The sequence below is a fragment of the Palaemon carinicauda genome, chromosome 6, assembly GCF_036898095.1.
Source record: "Palaemon carinicauda isolate YSFRI2023 chromosome 6, ASM3689809v2, whole genome shotgun sequence".
Taxonomy (NCBI): Eukaryota; Metazoa; Arthropoda; class Malacostraca; order Decapoda; family Palaemonidae; genus Palaemon; species Palaemon carinicauda.
In genome coordinates this window covers 61,932,824-61,940,323 of record NC_090730.1, presented here as the reverse complement: position 1 = coordinate 61,940,323, position 7,500 = coordinate 61,932,824, and the positions used below count along the sequence as shown (strand labels likewise).

At 46.7% G+C, this 7,500-nt stretch overlaps 1 protein-coding gene across 2 annotated transcripts in view; it reads left to right on the top strand.

Annotated features, from left to right (window-relative positions):
- LOC137642093 (cell adhesion molecule 3-like) overlaps positions 1 to 7,500 on the top strand; it is a 516,757-nt gene that overhangs the window by 205,211 nt on the left and 304,046 nt on the right. The gene's annotated exons all lie outside the window — the stretch shown is intronic.

The following is a 7,500-nucleotide window of genomic DNA, read 5'->3' as shown; positions in this document are numbered from 1 at the left end:
CAAGCCTTTCTTCCGTGAACATCAGCGTAAGATCGTGCTATTTTTCCAGTGTTTACAGCCACGTAACTCAATATATAGCCACGTGTCTCGGTATATGTGGGCACAATTTCGCGCCTATAAGGAACTAGAACATCGGCGTTAAATTGTGCTATTATTCTAGTGTTTACAGCCACGTGACTCAGTGTATATATGCACATTTTTGCGTCTATAAGGAACGAGAACATCGGCGTAAAATCGTGCTATTATTGTGCCGTTAGGAACGAACAATAAGTGTTTTCTTTCCCCCGCAAATATCGGTGTAAAGCTGTGCTTATATTTCCAGTGCCTACAGCCACGTGTCTCAGTGAATATGTACACGATTTTCCGCCCATGAAGAACGAACAATAGGTGTTTTCATAAGCTCCTTCTCCCGTGAATATCGGAGAAAAATCGTGCTTTTTCACCGACCTCAGTTAGTTTATTGAAGAATTTACTCACAAAAACTCCAGTTAAAAGATTCATTTTTACCGAGATTAATTATTTCAATGCTGTGTGAAGACAACAGTTACCTAACCCAGTGGCAACATACCTGATACAACGAATCTATCACCGAACTATGTCTCCTCTCTATTTAACGGCCAGAACACACAAAACTCTAAGGGTTTTAAACCAAAATAGTCACGACTCAATTTTTTTTCCCCTTTTTTTTGAGTGCTCTCAACCTCAAAGACAATACAGAACAACTATCTATTCTGATGCTTTTCCTGAAATAACCCATAAACCAGTGTGTCAAGAAGGGCCTTTGAAACCCAAAGCTCTATTTATTTTATCTCATTCTCTAGAATTAGACAATGCAAATCCAACCAGCCTAACCTTGTGCTCTGTTGCCTGTGCCATTTGACTCTAAGTGAAACCAAACACCTCCCCATTGCATTGCGTGTAACAGACCGTTATCAGCCATCTTTTGCTTCTGCTCTACAAGTCATTTGTGTTAAGTCTCATCGCCCTTGCTGCCCTAACAATGGCTGATGATGGCGCCCAGACCCCTTCTGTAGGGGGCATTAAAAGGAAAAGTGTCGTAGCTATCTCTCCAAATGGTGAGGACTCTTCTAGAATGAGAATAGAATCCCACACCAGCAAGGGAGAATCTGAAAACTGAGCTTCGGACATTGAACGTCTCCACCTCGACATTCCGCAATCCGAAACAGGCTCCCCTGACCCGGTACCAAAAATGGACGAAACAGACAACGGACCAGAGACAGGAATAAAGGATACTTCAGCAGCCCCTCAACAGGAAACGGCTATTCCTCCCTCTGGAAGGCCCAAGATGGCAACATGGCGTACTGCCAAGCCAGACATAGGCAGTCAAGAGAGTGCACGGCATGCAAACACAAGGACCCAAGGTAATAGGAGGCCCACGGAGAACACGACGTTGAATGTCGCAGGTAAACTACAACCAACAGTTCCTTCCCTAGCAGATCTTCCAAGATTCAAAGCCTCTAGGGATACTAACTCAAACCACTCCCCTAGTAAATTGATAGACTTAGCAGTAAAATCAGGTAAAGAAGCAGGTCGTGCCATAGCTTACACTTACAATATAACTAACAATGGGAACTTCATCCTCTTTCCCAAGAATCTCGAAACAGTCGAAACCTTTAGGAACTATCGCCACTTTACAGAACTCGACCCCTCCTAAAGAAGGCGAAAAATTTTTGTGTATGGATACCCCCTCTATCTTGACTTAGATTTCATCAACGAACACCCGGCCATTTCAGAAGCTGTTCGCAAACAGTACAAGAAGAACAAGCAGAATTTTGATACCACCACAGTTGTATGCACCTTCACAGGCCCCTCCACTCCCCAATTTCTCGATCTAAATCATTGGGGCGAATACAGAGTTGCAGACTATATCCCGCCGCCCACAAGATGTTTTAATTGCCAGCGTTTTGGGCACCACAAGAGTCAGTGCCAACACGAGACTAGATGTGGGGTATGGTCGGAGAAACACGAAACTGAAGTCTGCATCACTAACCACGAAAACAATCAGCCAACCATAGCCAAGTGCCCCAACTTCTCCGCCGACCATCACGCCTGGAACAAACGCTGCCCAGCTTTCATCAATGAGCTAAATCGAAGGGGCACCCCAGAACCTTCACAAACTCAAATCAATCCTTCCCGCCCCTCCTTCCGCCTTCCCCCATCCCAGTCCTACCATCCTCCACAGTTATGTCACCAATCCTATGCTGAAGCTGCAAAACCAGCTATCCGCCCCTCTGGCACCGAACCTCCTTGCACGCCTCCCCATCAAAGCCCTGCTCCCCTCTTTTCAGCAAGCTCGGACCCCACCCCCCTCCTCATCCTCACAACAGGTCCCTCCACCTGAACAAGATATCGACCCCTCCACCTCTTCCCATCCAAGCATCTCCGCCGGCTCTTCAGGATTGACCGAGACTGTCCCTGCGGTACAGCACTCTGCTGGCTCTACAGGCTAAACCGAGCCTGTCCCTGCGGTACAGCACTCTGCAGGCTCTTTAGGCTCAACCGAGCCTGTTTCTGCGGTACAGCACTCTGCTACCACCTCACCCACACCCAACCATTCAGCAAACAGGTTACCCAATAGTAGGCTATCTAAGGAACCCAGCCCAACCTCTCCTTCCCAGCCCGATCTCTTACCCTGCTGCTCTTGCATTAAGAAATTGCAAGAAATCACTATAAACCTCCATTCAGCCCTTCATGGGGCCCCTGGGTTCTCCCCAGACTACACGTGCATAATAACAAACCTGATCAAGGACCTGACCCAATACCATGGATCCTTACAGCAATGATAGCTCGGACTCTGAAGTTGACCTCCACACATATGAAACCGGCAAGGGACTTAAAATTATGCAGTGGAACATCGCAGGAGTTAGCAGCAAGTATGCACTCCTGCAATCTCAGACTGCCACCCTCAAGCCAGACGTGGTCCTCTTACAGGAGACATTGCTCAGGGAGAACTCACTCTTCTCCTACAAAGGATACACTATACACAAAACTCCTCGCGCGGACACAACACGGGGACTACTCACACCAGTAAAAAACACAATACAGTCCACAAAGCTACCGACAATACAGTGCGGAGAAGCTAAACTGCTCAGAGTAGAAATCAGACTGGCCCACACAACACTCATCCTACACAACATATATAAAAGCCCAAGAAAGTCTCTGGAAGCTGAAAACCTTTTTGCTTCCATCTCCGCTTCCAACGACATCCTAGCAGGTGATCTAAATGCTCACCACCCCTTTTTACACTCTCCAAGTACAAACCCCACTGGGAGGCACCTATACTCCCTCCTTCAGATTTCCCTAACGTTGCCCTTCTGTACAGGCTACCTGCCAGCAGCTACATTGCTGGTGGCACCCTAGATTTAATGTTCATTCCAAGAGCCCTCCACAACATTGCCTCCTGGATGTTACACCCGTCCCTCGCCAGTGACCACTTCGCCATCCTTGCCACGGTACCAACCCCCAAACTCCCACCAATCCCACCACCCATGGCAAGATGGAATCCTGATTTTGCCGAATGGGACATCTTTGAGAGGCACATGACAACATGGGCTCTCAAGCTAGCAGAAAACCCATCTGAGGACCCCACTTTCCTCCTTACGGAGTTTACAAAACAAATCACCCTGGCTGCAGATGCCTCCATGCCCAGGAAAGGCAGGAACCCGCAACACAATCATAAGGACGCGTGGTACTACTGCCCGAGCATAAACAAAATGAACAGACTGATAAACAGGACAAGGAAACTCTTCAGACGGCACAGGACTGATGGGCTACTCCCTCTACTGAGGGAGCTCATAGCCGAAGCAGTTTAGGTTGGCAACAAAGTAAAAAGGGAAAAATGGCTCCAGTGGTGCAGCCAAATTTCACAACAAACATCTCTCAAAGTCATCTGGGCCTGGTTTAACAAGGTCTCAGGATCCAAAAGACACCAGACCAAGCCCACTCATCCTCAACCCCATCAAGAGGCCATGAACATAGCTCAAACCTTTGAAAATCGATCAAAATCAACTAACCTATGCCCAGCTACCCAGGCCAGGCAGGAACAACTTCTGCCTAGAAGAAATGACCTAGTCAGAGCAGCCTGCAATGAACCGTCATGCACTGATGCTCTCTACACATCGGCCAAACTTGAGGCTGCCCTAGCTAAATGTGGAGACACGGTCCCTGGTGCCGATGGCATTACTTATTCGATGCTAAAGCATCTTGGCGAACCTGCCAAAAATAGCTAATTACACATAATTAACCTAACGCATGCTCAGAATATCAGGCTCGAACCATGGAACAAACAGGACACCAACCCAATACCAAAGGCTAAGGAAATAAATGCCTATCGTCCCATTGCCCTACTCAGCTGCACTGGTAAGGTAGCTGAACGGATGGTCCTCCGGCGGCTTCAGTGGGTGGTGGGCCCTTTGCACGACAGGCTTTATACCTACACGAGAGGCATTGGAACACAAGAATGTCTGGCTGATGTCATGGCCACAGTCAACGGAAAAAGTGCACTAGCTGTTTTCCTTGATCTTGAGAAGGCCTATGAACTAGCCAGCTCTGACGCCATTCTGACATCACTAGTCCCTAAAGGCGTCAGAGGCCACCTCCTTGCGTGGTTAGAGTTACTTTCCAGGGAGCCACGTCATCATACATGCCACTCGAAAATGGCACTCCACAGGGAGGGATATTAAGCCCCTTCTTATTCAATGTACTCATTGAAAATATATTGAAGGAAGACTACCCGGAGGGCATTCAAATCTTCATCTATGCAGACGATATCTGCGTTGTCTGCCCACGCACAGTCAACAACAAACACCGTAAAATGCAAATCGCCCTAGACACCATTGCAGAAATCTGCCAGGTCTTAGGACTGAAAATAAACCCGAAAAAGTCCTAAGCCATGGCTATCAAGCACTCTCACCCACCCCCTCCACTAAACCTACTAGGAACACCAATTGAATGGGTCAACAACTTTACCTAGTTAGATGTTAACCTCAGCTTCAGGCTATCACCCACCCCCGAAATAACGCTCCTCAAGCAGAAGGCCAACAGCCGACTGAACGCACTCCGACGCATCACGTCACTAAACCAGGGTGCTACACATCACATTCTAAGACTCTTCTACATTCAGGCTGTATGCTCTTTGGTAGAATATGCAGCCCCTGTTCTCACTACCTTCAGCCCTACACAGGAAAAGTCCATCGAAGTAATTCAAAATAATGCCCTGAGGACCATTCTTGGTGCCCCGATTTGGACCAGGTTCTCACTGCTTCGAGCCGAAACCTATCTCCTGCCACTCACAGATAGGATAAACTCACGGAACAGCTCTATAATCTTCAAGACCAACAGGAACTGCCCACTCCATAACAAACTTCAAGGCCTAATCTCTCTTTCGGAAGATCTGGCCCCTCCTCACACCTATGCTGGCCATCTTATCACAGCCCTAAGATCCAAAAGCTCTCAGACAATGCTATCTACACTCAAAAAAGACACCTTCCACCCGGACTTTTCGGAAAAACCCCACTGGATTCCCAGCCCAATCAAGTACCATTACACCACCCTCCCGTTCTCCAAGGCGCTATGCCCACCAGCACAGGCCTTTAGAGCAGCCCTTGATTCGATCACCCTCACGCTCGCTGACAACGTGTATTGCACTGACGGCTCTGTAGACAGGGAGGTTCCTGCGGCAGCTGCAGCAGTCTACTCACCACATTTCTCGGCCTGCTGGAGGATCTCCAACAATTCCTTCACACTCCAAACTAAATTAGTTGCCATACCCAAAGCCCTCACACACTTACTCACCAGTCAAGGTAAGGCCACAATACATACTGACTCCAGAGGAGCCATGGCAGCAATCAGGAGCCAAGATATCCGAGAAAACACACTCATCATCTCTATCAGACAGATAGCCCACACACATGCTCTCCATAACCGACAGGTCACACTAAATTGGATCCCCAGTCATATAGGTATACTCGGTAATGAAGAAGCCGATCGATTAGCAAAGCAGGCCCCCCAAGTCACCACCATCAGCATAACCCTTAACCCATCGCATGAACAGTTTAAATCAGCAATGAATGCTTACTGTTAAACACAACTACGTAGCTCCATCAGACAAGCCCTATTTGCCTCGTCAAAATCAGCAAAATGGTATATCAACACTACCAACCTGGCACCACATGATCTACCAAAGAACACGCCCCGCAAACTAGCAGTAATCTACCACAGACTAAGGTTAGGGTACCCCTACTCATGGGAAATCATCAACCCTGAGGGTAGGCAATGCAAGTACTGCAAAGCTGTTCCAGCACTCCCACTAGATCATTACCTCTGCCACTGCCCAGAAACCACAAATCTGAGACAAAACCTCGGCCAAGGAGTGCTGCATACTGCAGAACATGTGATTGCCCACATTCTCTCCCAGCCTATGCAGAGATCAACTCTCAACCACCCTGAGCCCTCTCTCCTTGGTTAAGGCTTTCCTTCGCCCTTTTTTGCCCTCTAACGCAAATCACTCCGCTCCTCTCCCAGCCCCTCTAACTCACTGGGACCAAGCTCTATAACCTTTCACCTTTAAAACTTCATCTCAACTCTTTAGCCCTCAACAGGACCTAAACACTGGGTCTCTTGACCCTGCCTGCTTAACCCTGGAAAGGTATGATGGGTCGTACGCGACCCCTACAGCATTTTCAAAACCTGTTTTTTCCCCATAAATCATCAGCTGTCTCGAATATGGAAGTGATCGACCTGCAAGGGTTGACTAGTCTACATGCCATTATCTGCTTTAGGACTGATTTCCGTCTAACTTCCCTCCTTCCCCGTTTTTTTACCCCCCCCCCAGGGGTTGACCTCGACCCTGACATACATAAGTAGTCAAATAGCAAAGTTACTACATAATTATAAATTATAAATTATAAATTGTCGAACAGTGTTGATACTTGTTTGGTTCTTTATAGTTGGAAAGTGTGGGTGGATGGTGTGTCTACCACTTGCATGACATTGGTTTTAGCTTAGATGCCATATATTGCCATGAGGTCCATTTTCCCTGAAATGCTAATTTCTGAATTTTTTTTATTTTTTGCAAATTTGATTTTTATCTATTGATTTTGAATTTATCTTCAATAATGGCCAGCAGGCAGTATTCCCTCGGCATGGATGTCATCAACACACTTCTAATGGAGTTAAAAAGAGATGTTGATGATAATATGGAGCTTGCAACCCCATTCTTCATTTCAAGTGGTAGATTGGGCTGTAAGAGTTGTTGCGGTCTGCGGCCATTTTGTTGACATACCCGAAAGGTAAGTTGGCATATCTCTATATATTCTTGTTCTGTATAGAATTTGTGATATATTGGTATATTTTAATGCATAAATATCATATTTTTATAGGAGATACAATGATTTTCATAAGAAATTTACATTGTGAAACTAGGCCGTCAAAAAATGACCTTTAGATTTCGCCCCTGTTATAACAGTAAATTACATATTA